Genomic DNA, 20,256 nt, shown 5'->3' with positions numbered 1-20,256 from the left:
TTTTGAATTGTTAGGTTTTGTGCCGTGGTTTTGTTTATAAATTGTATATTTTGTAAATAGTATTAAATCTGTAGGGGTGAACTGCCATTTTCTTTGGACTGTTTTCACATTAGGGAGTTAGGGTTAGCGACTGTCTTTTGGTTTGTTTATTTCTATCAGGCTAGCTAGCACTTTCTGTGGGAAATGGCTTATTTTGTTTATTATGTTGGCCTTGGTTCGCCCTGAGTTGTAGTGTCATGTTTTGTTTGACACTTTCTTTCGTTTAAAATAAATATTATTCTGTTGGAACATCTCGATCCTGGATTTTGGTTTGGGGATCGGAGAGGGAACATGCTAATTTATCTTTGTATGTTGCACCCTGAGCCCCTAGACAGGGGCGTAACCGACCAGTACAGTTATAGTACTTTGTACTTTGCCACATTTATCTTCTTCTTAGCAAGTGTCATGCATTCTGCTTCTCCAGCGTTTTTAAGAGCTGTTGATGATGTCAAATGCAGCTTACGGCCACACCGCTCTCTGAGCGCCCGATCTCGTCCGATCTCGGCAGCCAAATAGATCCAGGTGCTGTAAGCTTTTTTGCTTGGGTTTACGGGCAGCACAAGCTGTTGTTACTGCCTATTTATTCATAGAAATTGTTCTATATTTTCATCAAATTTTGTTCTTTCATTGCTGTTTTGCTACTTTATTGGTTTGCCAACCATCGTGCTTCATTACTAGTAGACCATGTTACGGTCCTGGCCATATGTGTTGTTTTTATTTTGTTGTTCTTATAGGTGCCCTGCCTGATTGGCCGGATTGGGGGGCAGTACAGGAAGCTGATTGGTCCATCCTACACTTCCTGGAGTTTTAAAAGTACGGTTCCCAACAGCTAGCGAGGCTCTTTCTGGCATCAGCACCTGTTTGCTGTTCTTGGTTTCTAAACCTTATTTAGCATTTTTGAATTGTTAGGTTTTGTGCCGTGGTTTTGTTTATAAATTGTATATTTTGTAAATAGTATTAAATCTGTAGGGGTGAACTGCCATTTTCTTTGGACTGTTTTCACATTAGGGAGTTAGGGTTAGCGACTGTCTTTTGGTTTGTTTATTTCTATCAGGCTAGCTAGCACTTTCTGTGGGAAATGGCTTATTTTGTTTATTATGTTGGCCTTGGTTCGCCCTGAGTTGTAGTGTCATGTTTTGTTTGACACTTTCTTTCGTTTAAAATAAATATCATTCTGTTGGAACATCTCGATCATGGATTTTGGTTTGGGGATCGGAGAGGGAACATGCTAATTTATCTTTGTATGTTGCACCCTGAGCCCCTAGACAGGGGCGTAACAGACCAGTACAGTTATAGTACTTTGTACTTTGCCACATTTATCTTCTTCTTAGCAAGTGTCATGCATTCTGCTTCTCCAGCGTTTTTAAGAGCTGTTGATGATGTCAAATGCAGCTTACGGCCACACCGCTCTCTAAGCGCCCGATCTCGTCCGATCTCGGCAGCCAAATAGAGCCGGGCCTGGTTAGTACTTGGTAGGAAGACCGCCTGGGAATACCAGGTGCTGTAAGCTTTTTTGCTTGGGTTTACGGGCAGCACAAGCTGTTGTTACTGCCTATTTATTCATAGAAATTGTTCTATATTTTCATCAAATTTTGTTCTTTCATTGCTGTTTTGCTACTTTATTGGTTTGTCAACCATCGTGCTTCATTACTAGTAGACCATGTTACGGTCCTGGCCATATGTGTTGTTTTTATTTTGTTGTTCTTATAGGTGCCCTGCCTGATTGGCCGGATTTGGGGGAAGTACAGGAAGCTGATTGGTCCATCCTACACTTCCTGGAGTTTTAAAAGTACGGTTCCCAACAGCTAGCGAGGCTCTTTCTGGCAGCAGCACCTGTTTGCTGTTCTTGGTTTCCAAACCTTATTTAGCATTTTTGAATTGTTAGGTTTTGTGCCGTGGTTTTGTTTATAAATTGTATATTTTGTAAATAGTATTAAATCTGTAGGGGTGAACTGCCATTTTCTTTGGACTGTTTTCACATTAGGGAGTTAGGGTTAGCGACTGTCTTTTGGTTTGTTTATTTCTATCAGGCTAGCTAGCACTTTCTGTGGGAAATGGCTTATTTTGTTTATTATGTTGGCCTTGGTTCGCCCTGAGTTGTAGTGTCATGTTTTGTTTGACACTTTCTTTCGTTTAAAATAAATATCATTCTGTTGGAACATCTCGATCATGGATTTTGGTTTGGGGATCGGAGAGGGAACATGCTAATTTATCTTTGTATGTTGCACCCTGAGCCCCTAGACAGGGGCGTAACAGACCAGTACAGTTATAGTACTTTGTACTTTGCCACATTTATCTTCTTCTTAGCAAGTGTCATGCATTCTGCTTCTCCAGCGTTTTTAAGAGCTGTTGATGATGTCAAATGCAGCTTACGGCCACAACGCTCTCTAAGCGCCCGATCTCGCCCGATCTCGGCAGCCAAATAGAGCCGGGCCTGGTTAGTACTTGGTAGGAAGACCGCCTGGGAATACCAGGTGCTGTAAGCTTTTTTGCTTGGGTTTACGGGCAGCTCAAGCTGGTGTTACTGCCTATTTATTCATAGAAATTGTTCTATATTTTCATCAAATTTTGTTCTTTCATTGCTGTTTTGCTACTTTATTGGTTTGTCAACCATCGTACTTCATTACTAGTAGACCATGTTACGGTCCTGGCCATATGTGTTGTTTTTATTTTCTTGTTCTTATAGGTGCCCTGCCTGATTGGCCGGATTTGGGGGAAGTACAGGAAGCTGATTGGTCCATCCTACACTTCCTGGAGTTTTAAAAGTACGGTTCCCAACAGCTAGCGAGGCTCTTTCTGGCAGTAGCACCTGTTTGCTGTTCTTGGTTTCCAAATCTTATTTAGCATTTTTGAATTGTTAGGTTTTGTTCCGTGGTTTTATTTATATATTGTATATTTTGTAAATAGTATTAAATCTGTAGGGGTGGACTGCCATTTTCTTTTGATTGTTTTCTCTTGTTTTCACATTAGGGAGTTAGGGTTAGCGACTGTCTTTTGGTTTGTTTATTTCTATCAGGCTAGCTAGCGCTTTCTGTGGGAAATGGCTTATTTTGTTTATTATGTTGGCCTTGGTTCGCCCTGAGTTGTAGTGTCATGTTTTGTTTGACACTTTCTTTCGTTTAAAATAAATATCATTCTGTTGGAACATCTCAGTCCTGGATTTTGGTTTGAGGATCGGAGAGGGAACATGCAAATTTATCTTTGTATGTTTCACCCTGACCCCCTAGACAGGGGCGTAACAGACCAGTACAGTTATAGTACTTTGTACTTTGCCACATTTATCTTCTTCTTAGCAAGTGTCATGCATTCTGCTTCTCCAGCGTTTTTAAGAGCTGTTGATGATGTCAAATGCAGCTTACGGCCACACCGCTCTCTAAGCGCCCGATCTCGCCCGATCTCGGCAGCCAAATAGAGCCGGGCCTGGTTAGTACTTGGTAGGAAGACCGCCTGGGAATACCAGGTGCTGTAAGCTTTTTTGCTTGGGTTTACGGGCAGCACAAGCTGGTGTTACTGCCTATTTATTCATAGAAATTGTTCTATATTTTCATCAAATTTTGTTCTTTCATTGCTGTTTTGCTACTTTATTGGTTTGCCAACCATCGTGCTTCATTACTAGTAGACCATGTTACGGTCCTGGCCATATGTGTTGTTTTTATTTTCTTGTTCTTATAGGTGCCCTGCCTGATTGGCCGGATTTGGGGGAAGTACAGGAAGCTGATTGGTCCATCCTACACTTCCTGGAGTTTTAAAAGTACGGTTCCCAACAGCTAGCGAGGCTCTTTCTGGCATCAGCACCTGTTTGCTGTTCTTGGTTTCTAAACCTTATTTAGCATTTTTGAATTGTTAGGTTTTGTGCCGTGGTTTTGTTTATAAATTGTATATTTTGTAAATAGTATTAAATCTGTAGGGGTGAACTGCCATTTTCTTTGGACTGTTTTCACATTAGGGAGTTAGGGTTAGCGACTGTCTTTTGGTTTGTTTATTTCTATCAGGCTAGCTAGCACTTTCTGTGGGAAATGGCTTATTTTGTTTATTATGTTGGCCTTGGTTCGCCCTGAGTTGTAGTGTCATGTTTTGTTTGACACTTTCTTTCGTTTAAAATAAATATCATTCTGTTGGAACATCTCGATCCTGGATTTTGGTTTGGGGATCGGAGAGGGAACATGCTAATTTATCTTTGTATGTTGCACCCTGAGCCCCTAGACAGGGGCGTAACAGACCAGTACAGTTATAGTACTTTGTACTTTGCCACATTTATCTTCTTCTTAGCAAGTGTCATGCATTCTGCTTCTCCAGCGTTTTTAAGAGCTGTTGATGATGTCAAATGCAGCTTACGGCCACACCGCTCTCTAAGCGCCCGATCTCGTCCGATCTCGGCAGCCAAATAGAGCCGGGCCTGGTTAGTACTTGGTAGGAAGACCGCCTGGGAATACCAGGTGCTGTAAGCTTTTTTGCTTGGGTTTACGGGCAGCACAAGCTGGTGTTACTGCCTATTAATTCATAGAAATTGTTCTATATTTTCATCAAATTTTGTTCTTTCATTGCTGTTTTGCTACTTTATTGGTTTGCCAACCATCGTGCTTCATTACTAGTAGACCATGTTACGGTCCTGGCCATATGTGTTGTTTTTATTTTCTTGTTCTTATAGGTGCCCTGCCTGATTGGCCGGATTGGGGGGCAGTACAGGAAGCTGATTGGTCCATCCTACACTTCCTGGAGTTTTAAAAGTACGGTTCCCAACAGCTAGCGAGGCTCTTTCTGGCATCAGCACCTGTTTGCTGTTCTTGGTTTCTAAACCTTATTTAGCATTTTTGAATTGTTAGGTTTTGTGCCGTGGTTTTGTTTATAAATTGTATATTTTGTAAATAGTATTAAATCTGTAGGGGTGAACTGCCATTTTCTTTGGACTGTTTTCACATTAGGGAGTTAGGGTTAGCGACTGTCTTTTGGTTTGTTTATTTCTATCAGGCTAGCTAGCACTTTCTGTGGGAAATGGCTTATTTTGTTTATTATGTTGGCCTTGGTTCGCCCTGAGTTGTAGTGTCATGTTTTGTTTGACACTTTCTTTCGTTTAAAATAAATATCATTCTGTTGGAACATCTCGATCCTGGATTTTGGTTTGGGGATCGGAGAGGGAACATGCTAATTTATCTTTGTATGTTGCACCCTGAGCCCCTAGACAGGGGCGTAACAGACCAGTACAGTTATAGTACTTTGTACTTTGCCACATTTATCTTCTTCTTAGCAAGTGTCATGCATTCTGCTTCTCCAGCGTTTTTAAGAGCTGTTGATGATGTCAAATGCAGCTTACGGCCACACCGCTCTCTAAGCGCCCGATCTCGTCCGATCTCGGCAGCCAAATAGAGCCGGGCCTGGTTAGTACTTGGTAGGAAGACCGCCTGGGAATACCAGGTGCTGTAAGCTTTTTTGCTTGGGTTTACGGGCAGCACAAGCTGGTGTTACTGCCTATTAATTCATAGAAATTGTTCTATATTTTCATCAAATTTTGTTCTTTCATTGCTGTTTTGCTACTTTATTGGTTTGCCAACCATCGTGCTTCATTACTAGTAGACCATGTTACGGTCCTGGCCATATGTGTTGTTTTTATTTTCTTGTTCTTATAGGTGCCCTGCCTGATTGGCCGGATTGGGGGGCAGTACAGGAAGCTGATTGGTCCATCCTACACTTCCTGGAGTTTTAAAAGTACGGTTCCCAACAGCTAGCGAGGCTCTTTCTGGCATCAGCACCTGTTTGCTGTTCTTGGTTTCTAAACCTTTTTTAGCATTTTTGAATTGTTAGGTTTTGTGCCGTGGTTTTGTTTATAAATTGTATATTTTGTAAATAGTATTAAATCTGTAGGGGTGAACTGCCATTTTCTTTGGACTGTTTTCACATTAGGGAGTTAGGGTTAGCGACTGTCTTTTGGTTTGTTTATTTCTATCAGGCTAGCTAGCACTTTCTGTGGGAAATGGCTTATTTTGTTTATTATGTTGGCCTTGGTTCGCCCTGAGTTGTAGTGTCATGTTTTGTTTGACACTTTCTTTCGTTTAAAATAAATATTATTCTGTTGGAACATCTCGATCCTGGATTTTGGTTTGGGGATCGGAGAGGGAACATGCTAATTTATCTTTGTATGTTGCACCCTGAGCCCCTAGACAGGGGCGTAACCGACCAGTACAGTTATAGTACTTTGTACTTTGCCACATTTATCTTCTTCTTAGCAAGTGTCATGCATTCTGCTTCTCCAGCGTTTTTAAGAGCTGTTGATGATGTCAAATGCAGCTTACGGCCACACCGCTCTCTGAGCGCCCGATCTCGTCCGATCTCGGCAGCCAAATAGATCCAGGTGCTGTAAGCTTTTTTGCTTGGGTTTACGGGCAGCACAAGCTGTTGTTACTGCCTATTTATTCATAGAAATTGTTCTATATTTTCATCAAATTTTGTTCTTTCATTGCTGTTTTGCTACTTTATTGGTTTGCCAACCATCGTGCTTCATTACTAGTAGACCATGTTACGGTCCTGGCCATATGTGTTGTTTTTATTTTGTTGTTCTTATAGGTGCCCTGCCTGATTGGCCGGATTGGGGGGCAGTACAGGAAGCTGATTGGTCCATCCTACACTTCCTGGAGTTTTAAAAGTACGGTTCCCAACAGCTAGCGAGGCTCTTTCTGGCATCAGCACCTGTTTGCTGTTCTTGGTTTCTAAACCTTATTTAGCATTTTTGAATTGTTAGGTTTTGTGCCGTGGTTTTGTTTATAAATTGTATATTTTGTAAATAGTATTAAATCTGTAGGGGTGAACTGCCATTTTCTTTGGACTGTTTTCACATTAGGGAGTTAGGGTTAGCGACTGTCTTTTGGTTTGTTTATTTCTATCAGGCTAGCTAGCACTTTCTGTGGGAAATGGCTTATTTTGTTTATTATGTTGGCCTTGGTTCGCCCTGAGTTGTAGTGTCATGTTTTGTTTGACACTTTCTTTCGTTTAAAATAAATATCATTCTGTTGGAACATCTCGATCATGGATTTTGGTTTGGGGATCGGAGAGGGAACATGCTAATTTATCTTTGTATGTTGCACCCTGAGCCCCTAGACAGGGGCGTAACAGACCAGTACAGTTATAGTACTTTGTACTTTGCCACATTTATCTTCTTCTTAGCAAGTGTCATGCATTCTGCTTCTCCAGCGTTTTTAAGAGCTGTTGATGATGTCAAATGCAGCTTACGGCCACACCGCTCTCTAAGCGCCCGATCTCGTCCGATCTCGGCAGCCAAATAGAGCCGGGCCTGGTTAGTACTTGGTAGGAAGACCGCCTGGGAATACCAGGTGCTGTAAGCTTTTTTGCTTGGGTTTACGGGCAGCACAAGCTGTTGTTACTGCCTATTTATTCATAGAAATTGTTCTATATTTTCATCAAATTTTGTTCTTTCATTGCTGTTTTGCTACTTTATTGGTTTGTCAACCATCGTGCTTCATTACTAGTAGACCATGTTACGGTCCTGGCCATATGTGTTGTTTTTATTTTGTTGTTCTTATAGGTGCCCTGCCTGATTGGCCGGATTTGGGGGAAGTACAGGAAGCTGATTGGTCCATCCTACACTTCCTGGAGTTTTAAAAGTACGGTTCCCAACAGCTAGCGAGGCTCTTTCTGGCAGCAGCACCTGTTTGCTGTTCTTGGTTTCCAAACCTTATTTAGCATTTTTGAATTGTTAGGTTTTGTGCCGTGGTTTTGTTTATAAATTGTATATTTTGTAAATAGTATTAAATCTGTAGGGGTGAACTGCCATTTTCTTTGGACTGTTTTCACATTAGGGAGTTAGGGTTAGCGACTGTCTTTTGGTTTGTTTATTTCTATCAGGCTAGCTAGCACTTTCTGTGGGAAATGGCTTATTTTGTTTATTATGTTGGCCTTGGTTCGCCCTGAGTTGTAGTGTCATGTTTTGTTTGACACTTTCTTTCGTTTAAAATAAATATCATTCTGTTGGAACATCTCGATCATGGATTTTGGTTTGGGGATCGGAGAGGGAACATGCTAATTTATCTTTGTATGTTGCACCCTGAGCCCCTAGACAGGGGCGTAACAGACCAGTACAGTTATAGTACTTTGTACTTTGCCACATTTATCTTCTTCTTAGCAAGTGTCATGCATTCTGCTTCTCCAGCGTTTTTAAGAGCTGTTGATGATGTCAAATGCAGCTTACGGCCACAACGCTCTCTAAGCGCCCGATCTCGCCCGATCTCGGCAGCCAAATAGAGCCGGGCCTGGTTAGTACTTGGTAGGAAGACCGCCTGGGAATACCAGGTGCTGTAAGCTTTTTTGCTTGGGTTTACGGGCAGCTCAAGCTGGTGTTACTGCCTATTTATTCATAGAAATTGTTCTATATTTTCATCAAATTTTGTTCTTTCATTGCTGTTTTGCTACTTTATTGGTTTGTCAACCATCGTACTTCATTACTAGTAGACCATGTTACGGTCCTGGCCATATGTGTTGTTTTTATTTTCTTGTTCTTATAGGTGCCCTGCCTGATTGGCCGGATTTGGGGGAAGTACAGGAAGCTGATTGGTCCATCCTACACTTCCTGGAGTTTTAAAAGTACGGTTCCCAACAGCTAGCGAGGCTCTTTCTGGCAGTAGCACCTGTTTGCTGTTCTTGGTTTCCAAATCTTATTTAGCATTTTTGAATTGTTAGGTTTTGTTCCGTGGTTTTATTTATATATTGTATATTTTGTAAATAGTATTAAATCTGTAGGGGTGGACTGCCATTTTCTTTTGATTGTTTTCTCTTGTTTTCACATTAGGGAGTTAGGGTTAGCGACTGTCTTTTGGTTTGTTTATTTCTATCAGGCTAGCTAGCGCTTTCTGTGGGAAATGGCTTATTTTGTTTATTATGTTGGCCTTGGTTCGCCCTGAGTTGTAGTGTCATGTTTTGTTTGACACTTTCTTTCGTTTAAAATAAATATCATTCTGTTGGAACATCTCAGTCCTGGATTTTGGTTTGAGGATCGGAGAGGGAACATGCAAATTTATCTTTGTATGTTTCACCCTGACCCCCTAGACAGGGGCGTAACAGACCAGTACAGTTATAGTACTTTGTACTTTGCCACATTTATCTTCTTCTTAGCAAGTGTCATGCATTCTGCTTCTCCAGCGTTTTTAAGAGCTGTTGATGATGTCAAATGCAGCTTACGGCCACACCGCTCTCTAAGCGCCCGATCTCGCCCGATCTCGGCAGCCAAATAGAGCCGGGCCTGGTTAGTACTTGGTAGGAAGACCGCCTGGGAATACCAGGTGCTGTAAGCTTTTTTGCTTGGGTTTACGGGCAGCACAAGCTGGTGTTACTGCCTATTTATTCATAGAAATTGTTCTATATTTTCATCAAATTTTGTTCTTTCATTGCTGTTTTGCTACTTTATTGGTTTGCCAACCATCGTGCTTCATTACTAGTAGACCATGTTACGGTCCTGGCCATATGTGTTGTTTTTATTTTCTTGTTCTTATAGGTGCCCTGCCTGATTGGCCGGATTTGGGGGAAGTACAGGAAGCTGATTGGTCCATCCTACACTTCCTGGAGTTTTAAAAGTACGGTTCCCAACAGCTAGCGAGGCTCTTTCTGGCATCAGCACCTGTTTGCTGTTCTTGGTTTCTAAACCTTATTTAGCATTTTTGAATTGTTAGGTTTTGTGCCGTGGTTTTGTTTATAAATTGTATATTTTGTAAATAGTATTAAATCTGTAGGGGTGAACTGCCATTTTCTTTGGACTGTTTTCACATTAGGGAGTTAGGGTTAGCGACTGTCTTTTGGTTTGTTTATTTCTATCAGGCTAGCTAGCACTTTCTGTGGGAAATGGCTTATTTTGTTTATTATGTTGGCCTTGGTTCGCCCTGAGTTGTAGTGTCATGTTTTGTTTGACACTTTCTTTCGTTTAAAATAAATATCATTCTGTTGGAACATCTCGATCCTGGATTTTGGTTTGGGGATCGGAGAGGGAACATGCTAATTTATCTTTGTATGTTGCACCCTGAGCCCCTAGACAGGGGCGTAACAGACCAGTACAGTTATAGTACTTTGTACTTTGCCACATTTATCTTCTTCTTAGCAAGTGTCATGCATTCTGCTTCTCCAGCGTTTTTAAGAGCTGTTGATGATGTCAAATGCAGCTTACGGCCACACCGCTCTCTAAGCGCCCGATCTCGTCCGATCTCGGCAGCCAAATAGAGCCGGGCCTGGTTAGTACTTGGTAGGAAGACCGCCTGGGAATACCAGGTGCTGTAAGCTTTTTTGCTTGGGTTTACGGGCAGCACAAGCTGGTGTTACTGCCTATTAATTCATAGAAATTGTTCTATATTTTCATCAAATTTTGTTCTTTCATTGCTGTTTTGCTACTTTATTGGTTTGCCAACCATCGTGCTTCATTACTAGTAGACCATGTTACGGTCCTGGCCATATGTGTTGTTTTTATTTTCTTGTTCTTATAGGTGCCCTGCCTGATTGGCCGGATTGGGGGGCAGTACAGGAAGCTGATTGGTCCATCCTACACTTCCTGGAGTTTTAAAAGTACGGTTCCCAACAGCTAGCGAGGCTCTTTCTGGCATCAGCACCTGTTTGCTGTTCTTGGTTTCTAAACCTTATTTAGCATTTTTGAATTGTTAGGTTTTGTGCCGTGGTTTTGTTTATAAATTGTATATTTTGTAAATAGTATTAAATCTGTAGGGGTGAACTGCCATTTTCTTTGGACTGTTTTCACATTAGGGAGTTAGGGTTAGCGACTGTCTTTTGGTTTGTTTATTTCTATCAGGCTAGCTAGCACTTTCTGTGGGAAATGGCTTATTTTGTTTATTATGTTGGCCTTGGTTCGCCCTGAGTTGTAGTGTCATGTTTTGTTTGACACTTTCTTTCGTTTAAAATAAATATCATTCTGTTGGAACATCTCGATCCTGGATTTTGGTTTGGGGATCGGAGAGGGAACATGCTAATTTATCTTTGTATGTTGCACCCTGAGCCCCTAGACAGGGGCGTAACCGACCAGTACAGTTATAGTACTTTGTACTTTGCCACATTTATCTTCTTCTTAGCAAGTGTCATGCATTCTGCTTCTCCAGCGTTTTTAAGAGCTGTTGATGATGTCAAATGCAGCTTACGGCCACACCGCTCTCTGAGCGCCCGATCTCGTCCGATCTCGGCAGCCAAATAGAGCCAGGTGCTGTAAGCTTTTTTGCTTGGGTTTACGGGCAGCACAAGCTGTTGTTACTGCCTATTTATTCATAGAAATTGTTCTATATTTTCATCAAATTTTGTTCTTTCATTGCTGTTTTGCTACTTTATTGGTTTGTCAACCATCGTGCTTCATTACTAGTAGACCATGTTACGGTCCTGGCCATATGTGTTGTTTTTATTTTGTTGTTCTTATAGGTGCCCTGCCTGATTGGCCGGATTTGGGGGAAGTACAGGAAGCTGATTGGTCCATCCTACACTTCCTGGAGTTTTAAAAGTACGGTTCCCAACAGCTAGCGAGGCTCTTTCTGGCAGCAGCACCTGTTTGCTGTTCTTGGTTTCCAAACCTTATTTAGCATTTTTGAATTGTTAGGTTTTGTGCCGTGGTTTTGTTTATAAATTGTATATTTTGTAAATAGTATTAAATCTGTAGGGGTGAACAGCCATTTTCTTTTGATTGTTTTCTCTTGTTTTCACATTAGGGAGTTAGGGTTAGCGACTGTCTTTTGGTTTGTTTATTTCTATCAGGCTAGCTAGCACTTTCTGTGGGAAATGGCTTATTTTGTTTATTATGTTGGCCTTGGTTCGCCCTGAGTTGTAGTGTCATGTTTTGTTTGACACTTTCTTTCGTTTAAAATAAATATCATTCTGTTGGAACATCTCGATCCTGGATTTTGGTTTGGGGATCGGAGAGGGAACATGCTAATTTATCTTTGTATGTTGCACCCTGAGCCCCTAGACAGGGGCGTAACAGACCAGTACAGTTATAGTACTTTGTACTTTGCCACATTTATCTTCTTCTTAGCAAGTGTCATGCATTCTGCTTCTCCAGCGTTTTTAAGAGCTGTTGATGATGTCAAATGCAGCTTACGGCCACAACGCTCTCTAAGCGCCCGATCTCGCCCAATCTCGGCAGCCAAATAGAGCCGGGCCTGGTTAGTACTTGGTAGGAAGACCGCCTGGGAATACCAGGTGCTGTAAGCTTTTTTGCTTGGGTTTACGGGCAGCACAAGCTGGTGTTACTGCCTATTAATTCATAGAAATTGTTCTATATTTTCATCAAATTTTGTTCTTTCATTGCTGTTTTGCTACTTTATTGGTTTGCCAACCATCGTGCTTCATTACTAGTAGACCATGTTACGGTCCTGGCCATATGTGTTGTTTTTATTTTGTTGTTCTTATAGGTGCCCTGCCTGATTGGCCGGATTGGGGGGCAGTACAGAAAGCTGATTGGTCCATCCTACACTTCCTGGAGTTTTAAAAGTACGGTTCCCAACAGCTAGCGAGGCTCTTTCTGGCATCAGCACCTGTTTGCTGTTCTTGGTTTCTAAACCTTATTTAGCATTTTTGAATTGTTAGGTTTTGTGCCGTGGTTTTGTTTATAAATTGTATATTTTGTAAATAGTATTAAATCTGTAGGGGTGAACTGCCATTTTCTTTGGACTGTTTTCACATTAGGGAGTTAGGGTTAGCAACTGTCTTTTGGTTTGTTTATTTCTATCAGGCTAGCTAGCACTTTCTGTGGGAAATGGCTTATTTTGTTTATTATGTTGGCCTTGGTTCGCCCTGAGTTGTAGTGTCATGTTTTGTTTGACACTTTCTTTCGTTTAAAATAAATATCATTCTGTTGGAACATCTCGATCCTGGATTTTGGTTTGGGGATCGGAGAGGGAACATGCTAATTTATCTTTGTATGTTGCACCCTGAGCCCCTAGACAGGGGCGTAACAGACCAGTACAGTTATAGTACTTTGTACTTTGCCACATTTATCTTCTTCTTAGCAAGTGTCATGCATTCTGCTTCTCCAGCGTTTTTAAGAGCTGTTGATGATGTCAAATGCAGCTTACGGCCACACCGCTCTCTAATCGCCCGATCTCGTCCGATCTCGGCAGCCAAATAGAGCCGGGCCTGGTTAGTACTTGGTAGGAAGACCGCCTGGGAATACCAGGTGCTGTAAGCTTTTTTGCTTGGGTTTACGGGCAGCACAAGCTGTTGTTACTGCCTATTTATTCATAGAAATTGTTCTATATTTTCATCAAATTTTGTTCTTTCATTGCTGTTTTGCTACTTTATTGGTTTGTCAACCATCGTGCTTCATTACTAGTAGACCATGTTACGGTCCTGGCCATATGTGTTGTTTTTATTTTCTTGTTCTTATAGGTGCCCTGCCTGATTGGCCGGATTTGGGGGAAGTACAGGAAGCTGATTGGTCCATCCTACACTTCCTGGAGTTTTAAAAGTACGGTTCCCAACAGCTAGCGAGGCTCTTTCTGGCAGTAGCACCTGTTTGCTGTTCTTGGTTTCCAAATCTTATTTAGCATTTTTGAATTGTTAGGTTTTGTGCCGTGGTTTTGTTTATAAATTGTATATTTTGTAAATAGTATTAAATCTGTAGGGGTGGACTGCCATTTTCTTTTCATTGTTTTCTCTTGTTTTCACATTAGGGAGTTAGGGTTAGCGACTGTCTTTTAGTTTGTTTATTTCTATCAGGCTAGCTAGCGCTTTCTGTGGGAAATGGCTTATTTTGTTTATTATGTTGGCCTTGGTTCGCCCTGAGTTGTAGTGTCATGTTTTGTTTGACACTTTCTTTCGTTTAAAATAAATATCATTCTGTTGGAACATCTCAATCCTGGATTTTGGTTTGAGGATCGGAGAGGGAACATGCAAATTTATCTTTGTATGTTTCACCCTGACCCCCTAGACAGGGGCGTAACAGACCAGTACAGTTATAGTACTTTGTACTTTGCCACATTTATCTTCTTCTTAGCAAGTGTCATGCATTCTGCTTCTCCAGCGTTTTTAAGAGCTGTTGATGATGTCAAATGCAGCTTACGGCCACACCGCTCTCTAAGCGCCCGATCTCGTCTGATCTCGGCAGCCAAATAGAGCCGGGCCTGGTTAGTACTTGGTAGGAAGACCGCCTGGGAATACCAGGTGCTGTAAGCTTTTTTGCTTGGGTTTACGGGCAGCTCAAGCTGGTGTTACTGCCTATTTATTCATAGAAATTGTTCTATATTTTCATCAAATTTTGTTCTTTCATTGCTGTTTTGCTACTTTATTGGTTTGTCAACCATCGTGCTTCATTACTAGTAGACCATGTTACGGTCCTGGCCATATGTGTTGTTTTTATTTTCTTGTTCTTATAGGTGCCCTGCCTGATTGGCCGGATTTGGGGGAAGTACAGGAAGCTGATTGGTCCATCCTACACTTCCTGGAGTTTTAAAAGTACGGTTCCCAACAGCTAGCGAGGCTCTTTCTGGCAGTAGCACCTGTTTGCTGTTCTTGGTTTCCAAATCTTATTTAGCATTTTTGAATTGTTAGGTTTTGTTCCGTGGTTTTATTTATATATTGTATATTTTGTAAATAGTATTAAATCTGTAGGGGTGGACTGCCATTTTCTTTTGATTGTTTTCTCTTGTTTTCACATTAGGGAGTTAGGGTTAGCGACTGTCTTTTGGTTTGTTTATTTCTATCAGGCTAGCTAGCGCTTTCTGTGGGAAATGGCTTATTTTGTTTATTATGTTGGCCTTGGTTCGCCCTGAGTTGTAGTGTCATGTTTTGTTTGACACTTTCTTTCGTTTAAAATAAATATCATTCTGTTGGAACATCTCGATCCTGGATTTTGGTTTGAGGATCGGAGAGGGAACATGCAAATTTATCTTTGTATGTTTCACCCTGACCCCCTAGACAGGGGCGTAACAGACCAGTACAGTTATAGTACTTTGTACTTTGCCACATTTATCTTCTTCTTAGCAAGTGTCATGCATTCTGCTTCTCCAGCGTTTTTAAGAGCTGTTGATGATGTCAAATGCAGCTTACGGCCACACCGCTCTCTAAGCGCCCGATCTCGCCCGATCTCGGCAGCCAAATAGAGCCGGGCCTGGTTAGTACTTGGTAGGAAGACCGCCTGGGAATACCAGGTGCTGTAAGCTTTTTTGCTTGGGTTTACGGGCAGCACAAGCTGGTGTTACTGCCTATTTATTCATAGAAATTGTTCTATATTTTCATCAAATTTTGTTCTTTCATTGCTGTTTTGCTACTTTATTGGTTTGCCAACCATCGTGCTTCATTACTAGTAGACCATGTTACGGTCCTGGCCATATGTGTTGTTTTTATTTTCTTGTTCTTATAGGTGCCCTGCCTGATTGGCCGGATTTGGGGGAAGTACAGGAAGCTGATTGGTCCATCCTACACTTCCTGGAGTTTTAAAAGTACGGTTCCCAACAGCTAGCGAGGCTCTTTCTGGCAGTAGCACCTGTTTGCTGTTCTTGGTTTCCAAATCTTATTTAGCATTTTTGAATTGTTAGGTTTTGTGCCGTGGTTTTGTTTATAAATTGTATATTTTGTAAATAGTATTAAATCTGTAGGGGTGGACTGCCATTTTCTTTTCATTGTTTTCTCTTGTTTTCACATTAGGGAGTTAGGGTTAGCGACTGTCTTTTAGTTTGTTTATTTCTATCAGGCTAGCTAGCGCTTTCTGTGGGAAATGGCTTATTTTGTTTATTATGTTGGCCTTGGTTCGCCCTGAGTTGTAGTGTCATGTTTTGTTTGACACTTTCTTACGTTTAAAATAAATATCATTCTGTTGGAACATCTCAATCCTGGATTTTGGTTTGAGGATCGGAGAGGGAACATGCAAATTTATCTTTGTATGTTTCACCCTGACCCCCTAGACAGGGGCGTAACAGACCAGTACAGTTATAGTACTTTGTACTTTGCCACATTTATCTTCTTCTTAGCAAGTGTCATGCATTCTGCTTCTCCAGCGTTTTTAAGAGCTGTTGATGATGTCAAATGCAGCTTACGGCCACACCGCTCTCTAAGCGCCCGATCTCGTCTGATCTCGGCAGCCAAATAGAGCCGGGCCTGGTTAGTACTTGGTAGGAAGACCGCCTGGGAATACCAGGTGCTGTAAGCTTTTTTGCTTGGGTTTACGGGCAGCACAAGCTGGTGTTACTGCCTATTAATTCATAGAAATTGTTCTATATTTTCATCAAATTTTGTTCTTTCATTGCTGTTTTGCTACTTTATTGGTTTGCCAACCATCGTGCTTCATTACTAGTAGACCATGTTACGGTCCTGGCCATATGTGTTGTTTTTATTTTGTTGTTCTTATAGGTGCCCTGCCTGATTGGCCGGATTGGGGGGCAGTACAGGAAGCTGATTGGTCCATCCTACACTTCCTGGAGTTTTAAAAGTACGGTTCCCAACAGCTAGCGAGGCTCTTTCTGGCATCAGCACCTGTTTGCTGTTCTTGGTTTCTAAACCTTATTTAGCATTTTTGAATTGTTAGGTTTTGTGCCGTGGTTTTGTTTATAAATTGTATATTTTGTAAATAGTATTAAATCTGTAGGGGTGAACTGCCATTTTCTTTGGACTGTTTTCACATTAGGGAGTTAGGGTTAGCGACTGTCTTTTGGTTTGTTTATTTCTATCAGGCTAGCTAGCACTTTCTGTGGGAAATGGCTTATTTTGTTTATTATGTTGGCCTTGGTTCGCCCTGAGTTGTAGTGTCATGTTTTGTTTGACACTTTCTTTCGTTTAAAATAAATATTATTCTGTTGGAACATCTCGATCCTGGATTTTGGTTTGGGGATCGGAGAGGGAACATGCTAATTTATCTTTGTATGTTGCACCCTGAGCCCCTAGACAGGGGCGTAACCGACCAGTACAGTTATAGTACTTTGTACTTTGCCACATTTATCTTCTTCTTAGCAAGTGTCATGCATTCTGCTTCTCCAGCGTTTTTAAGAGCTGTTGATGATGTCAAATGCAGCTTACGGCCACACCGCTCTCTGAGCGCCCGATCTCGTCCGATCTCGGCAGCCAAATAGAGCCAGGTGCTGTAAGCTTTTTTGCTTGGGTTTACGGGCAGCACAAGCTGTTGTTACTGCCTATTTATTCATAGAAATTGTTCTATATTTTCATCAAATTTTGTTCTTTCATTGCTGTTTTGCTACTTTATTGGTTTGTCAACCATCGTGCTTCATTACTAGTAGACCATGTTACGGTCCTGGCCATATGTGTTGTTTTTATTTTGTTGTTCTTATAGGTGCCCTGCCTGATTGGCCGGATTTGGGGGAAGTACAGGAAGCTGATTGGTCCATCCTACACTTCCTGGAGTTTTAAAAGTACGGTTCCCAACAGCTAGCGAGGCTCTTTCTGGCAGCAGCACCTGTTTGCTGTTCTTGGTTTCCAAACCTTATTTAGCATTTTTGAATTGTTAGGTTTTGTGCCGTGGTTTTGTTTATAAATTGTATATTTTGTAAATAGTATTAAATCTGTAGGGGTGAACAGCCATTTTCTTTTGATTGTTTTCTCTTGTTTTCACATTAGGGAGTTAGGGTTAGCGACTGTCTTTTGGTTTGTTTATTTCTATCAGGCTAGCTAGCACTTTCTGTGGGAAATGGCTTATTTTGTTTATTATGTTGGCCTTGGTTCGCCCTGAGTTGTAGTGTCATGTTTTGTTTGACACTTTCTTTCGTTTAAAATAAATATCATTCTGTTGGAACATCTCGATCCTGGATTTTGGTTTGGGGATCGGAGAGGGAACTTGCTAATTTATCTTTGTATGTTGCACCCTGACCCCCTAGAAAGGGGCGTAACAGACCAGTACAGTTATAGTACTTTGTACTTTGCCACATTTATCTTCTTCTTAGCAAGTGTCATGCATTCTGCTTTTCCAGCGTTTTTAAGAGCTGTTGATGATGTCAAATGCAGCTTACGGCCACACCGCTCTCTAAGCGCCCGATCTCGTCCGATCTCGGCAGCCAACCGGGCCTGGTTAGTACTTGGTAGGAAGACCGCCTGGGAATCCCAGGTGCTGTAAGCTTTTTTGCTTGGGTTTACGGGCAGCACAAGCTGGTGTTACTGCCTATTTATTCATAGAAATTGTTCTATATTTTCATCAAATTATGTTGTTTCATTGCTGTTTTGCTTCTTTATTGGTTTGTCAACCATCGTGCTTCATTACTAGTAGACCATGTTACGGTCCTGGCCATATGTGTTGTTTTTATTTTCTTGTTCTTATAGGTGCCCTGCCTGATTGGCCGGATTGGGGGGAAGTAGAGGAAGCTGATTGGTCCATCCTACACTTCCTGGAGTTTTTAAAGTACGGTTCCCAACAGCTAGCGAGGCTCTTTCTGGCAGCAGCACCTGTTTCCTGTTCTTGGTTTCCAAACCTTATTTAGCATTTTTTAATTGTTAGGTTTTGTTCCTTGGTTTTATTTATAAATTGTATATTTTGTAAATAGTATTAAATCTGTAGGGGTGAACTGCCATTTTCTTTGGATTGTTTTCTCTTGTTTTCACATTAGGGAGTTAGGGTTAGCGACTGTATTTTGGTTTGTTTATTTCTATCAGGCTAGCTAGGACTTTCTGTGGGAAATGGCTTATTTTGTTTATTATGTTGGCCTTGGTTCACCCTGAGTTGTAGTGTCATGTTTTGTTTGACACTTTCTTTCGTTTAAAATAAATATAATTCTGTTGGAACATCTCAATCCTGGATTTTGGTTTGGGGATCGGAGAGGGAACATGCTAATTTATCTTTGTATGTTGCACCCTGACCCCCTAGACAGGGGCGTAACAGACCAGTACAGTTATACTACTTTGTACTTTGCCACATTTATCTTCTTCTTAGCAAGTGTCATGCATTCTGCTTCTCCAGCGTTTTTAAGAGCTGTTGATGATGTCAAATGCAGCTTACGGCCACACCGCTCTCTAAGCGCCCGATCTCGTCCGATCTTGGCAGCCAAATAGAGCCGGGCCTGGTTAGTACTTGGTAGGAAGACCGCCTGGGAATACCAGGTGCTGTAAGCGGTCCTGGCCATATGTGTTGTTTTTATTTTGTTGTTCTTATAGGTGCCCTGCCTGATTGGCCGGATTTGGGGGAAGTACAGGAAGCTGATTGGTCCATCCTACACTTCCTGGAGTTTTAAAAGTACGGTTCCCAACAGCTAGCGAGGCTCTTTCTGGCAGCAGCACCTGTTTGCTGTTCTTGGTTTCCAAACCTTATTTAGCATTTTTGAATTGTTAGGTTTTGTGCCGTGGTTTTGTTTATAAATTGTATATTTTGTAAATAGTATTAAATCTGTAGGGTTGAACTGCCATTTTCTTTTGATTGTTTTCTCTTGTTTTCACATTAGGGAGTTAGGGTTAGCGACTGTCTTTTGGTTTGTTTATTTCTATCAGGCTAGCTAGCACTTTCTGTGGGAAATGGCTTATTTTGTTTATTATGTTGGCCTTGGTTCGCCCTGAGTTGTAGTGTCATGTTTTGTTTGACACTTTCTTTCGTTTAAAATAAATATCATTCTGTTGGAACATCTCGATCCTGGATTTTGGTTTGGAGACCGAAGAGGGAACATCCTAATTTATCTTTGTATGTTGCACCCTGACCCCCTAGACAGGGGCGTAACAGACCATTACAGTTATAGTACTTTGTACTTTGCCACATTTATCTTCTTCTTAACAAGTGTCATGCATTCTGCTTCTCCAGCGTTTTTAAGAGCTGTTGATGATTTCAAATGCAGCTTACGGCCACACCGCTCTCTAAGCGCCCGATCTCGTCTGATCTCGGCAGCCAAATAGAGCCGGGCCTGGTTAGTACTTGGTAGGAAGACCGCCTGGGAATACCAGGTGTTGTAAGCTCTTTTGCTTGGGTTTACGGGCAGCACAAGCTGTTGTTACTGCCTATTTATTCATAGAAATTGTTCTATATTTTCATCAAATTTTGTTCTTTCATTGCTGTTTTGCTACTTTATTGGTTTGTCAACCATCGTGCTTCATTACTAGTAGACCATGTTACGGTCCTGGCCATATGTGTTGTTTTTATTTTGTTGTTCTTATAGGTGCCCTGCCTGATTGGCCGGATTTGGGGGAAGTACAGGAAGCTGATTGGTCCATCCTACACTTCCTGGAGTTTTAAAAGTACGGTTCCCAACAGCTAGCGAGGCTCTTTCTGGCAGCAGCACCTGTTTGCTGTTCTTGGTTTCCAAACCTTATTTAGCATTT

At 41.5% G+C, this 20,256-nt stretch overlaps 17 pseudogenes; all 17 read left to right on the top strand.

Moving 5' to 3' along the window:
* The first annotated feature begins 1,430 nt into the window (after positions 1-1,430).
* Positions 1,431-1,549, top strand: LOC137118517 (5S ribosomal RNA; annotated as a pseudogene).
* An 857-nt stretch (positions 1,550-2,406) lies between these two features.
* Positions 2,407-2,525, top strand: LOC137118705 (5S ribosomal RNA; annotated as a pseudogene).
* Positions 2,526-3,392: 867 nt separating this feature from the next.
* On the top strand, positions 3,393-3,511 carry LOC137118578 (5S ribosomal RNA; annotated as a pseudogene).
* An 857-nt stretch (positions 3,512-4,368) lies between these two features.
* On the top strand, positions 4,369-4,487 carry LOC137118506 (5S ribosomal RNA; annotated as a pseudogene).
* An 857-nt stretch (positions 4,488-5,344) lies between these two features.
* On the top strand, positions 5,345-5,463 carry LOC137118495 (5S ribosomal RNA; annotated as a pseudogene).
* Positions 5,464-7,254: 1,791 nt separating this feature from the next.
* LOC137118819 (5S ribosomal RNA) lies at positions 7,255-7,373 on the top strand (annotated as a pseudogene).
* An 857-nt stretch (positions 7,374-8,230) lies between these two features.
* LOC137118704 (5S ribosomal RNA) lies at positions 8,231-8,349 on the top strand (annotated as a pseudogene).
* An 867-nt stretch (positions 8,350-9,216) lies between these two features.
* On the top strand, positions 9,217-9,335 carry LOC137118577 (5S ribosomal RNA; annotated as a pseudogene).
* An 857-nt stretch (positions 9,336-10,192) lies between these two features.
* Positions 10,193-10,311, top strand: LOC137118808 (5S ribosomal RNA; annotated as a pseudogene).
* A 1,801-nt stretch (positions 10,312-12,112) lies between these two features.
* Positions 12,113-12,231, top strand: LOC137118789 (5S ribosomal RNA; annotated as a pseudogene).
* An 857-nt stretch (positions 12,232-13,088) lies between these two features.
* LOC137118559 (5S ribosomal RNA) lies at positions 13,089-13,207 on the top strand (annotated as a pseudogene).
* An 867-nt stretch (positions 13,208-14,074) lies between these two features.
* LOC137118532 (5S ribosomal RNA) lies at positions 14,075-14,193 on the top strand (annotated as a pseudogene).
* An 867-nt stretch (positions 14,194-15,060) lies between these two features.
* LOC137118576 (5S ribosomal RNA) lies at positions 15,061-15,179 on the top strand (annotated as a pseudogene).
* An 867-nt stretch (positions 15,180-16,046) lies between these two features.
* On the top strand, positions 16,047-16,165 carry LOC137118531 (5S ribosomal RNA; annotated as a pseudogene).
* A 1,801-nt stretch (positions 16,166-17,966) lies between these two features.
* Positions 17,967-18,079, top strand: LOC137118795 (5S ribosomal RNA; annotated as a pseudogene).
* Positions 18,080-18,946: 867 nt separating this feature from the next.
* Positions 18,947-19,065, top strand: LOC137118607 (5S ribosomal RNA; annotated as a pseudogene).
* A 709-nt stretch (positions 19,066-19,774) lies between these two features.
* LOC137118560 (5S ribosomal RNA) lies at positions 19,775-19,893 on the top strand (annotated as a pseudogene).
* Positions 19,894-20,256: the final 363 nt, after the last annotated feature.

Source organism: Channa argus, unplaced genomic scaffold (genome assembly GCF_033026475.1).
Source record: "Channa argus isolate prfri unplaced genomic scaffold, Channa argus male v1.0 Contig041, whole genome shotgun sequence".
NCBI lineage: Eukaryota > Metazoa > Chordata > Actinopteri > Anabantiformes > Channidae > Channa > Channa argus.
Note: the sequence above shows the minus strand (reverse complement) of the source record. Positions and strands in the feature narration are given on the sequence as shown.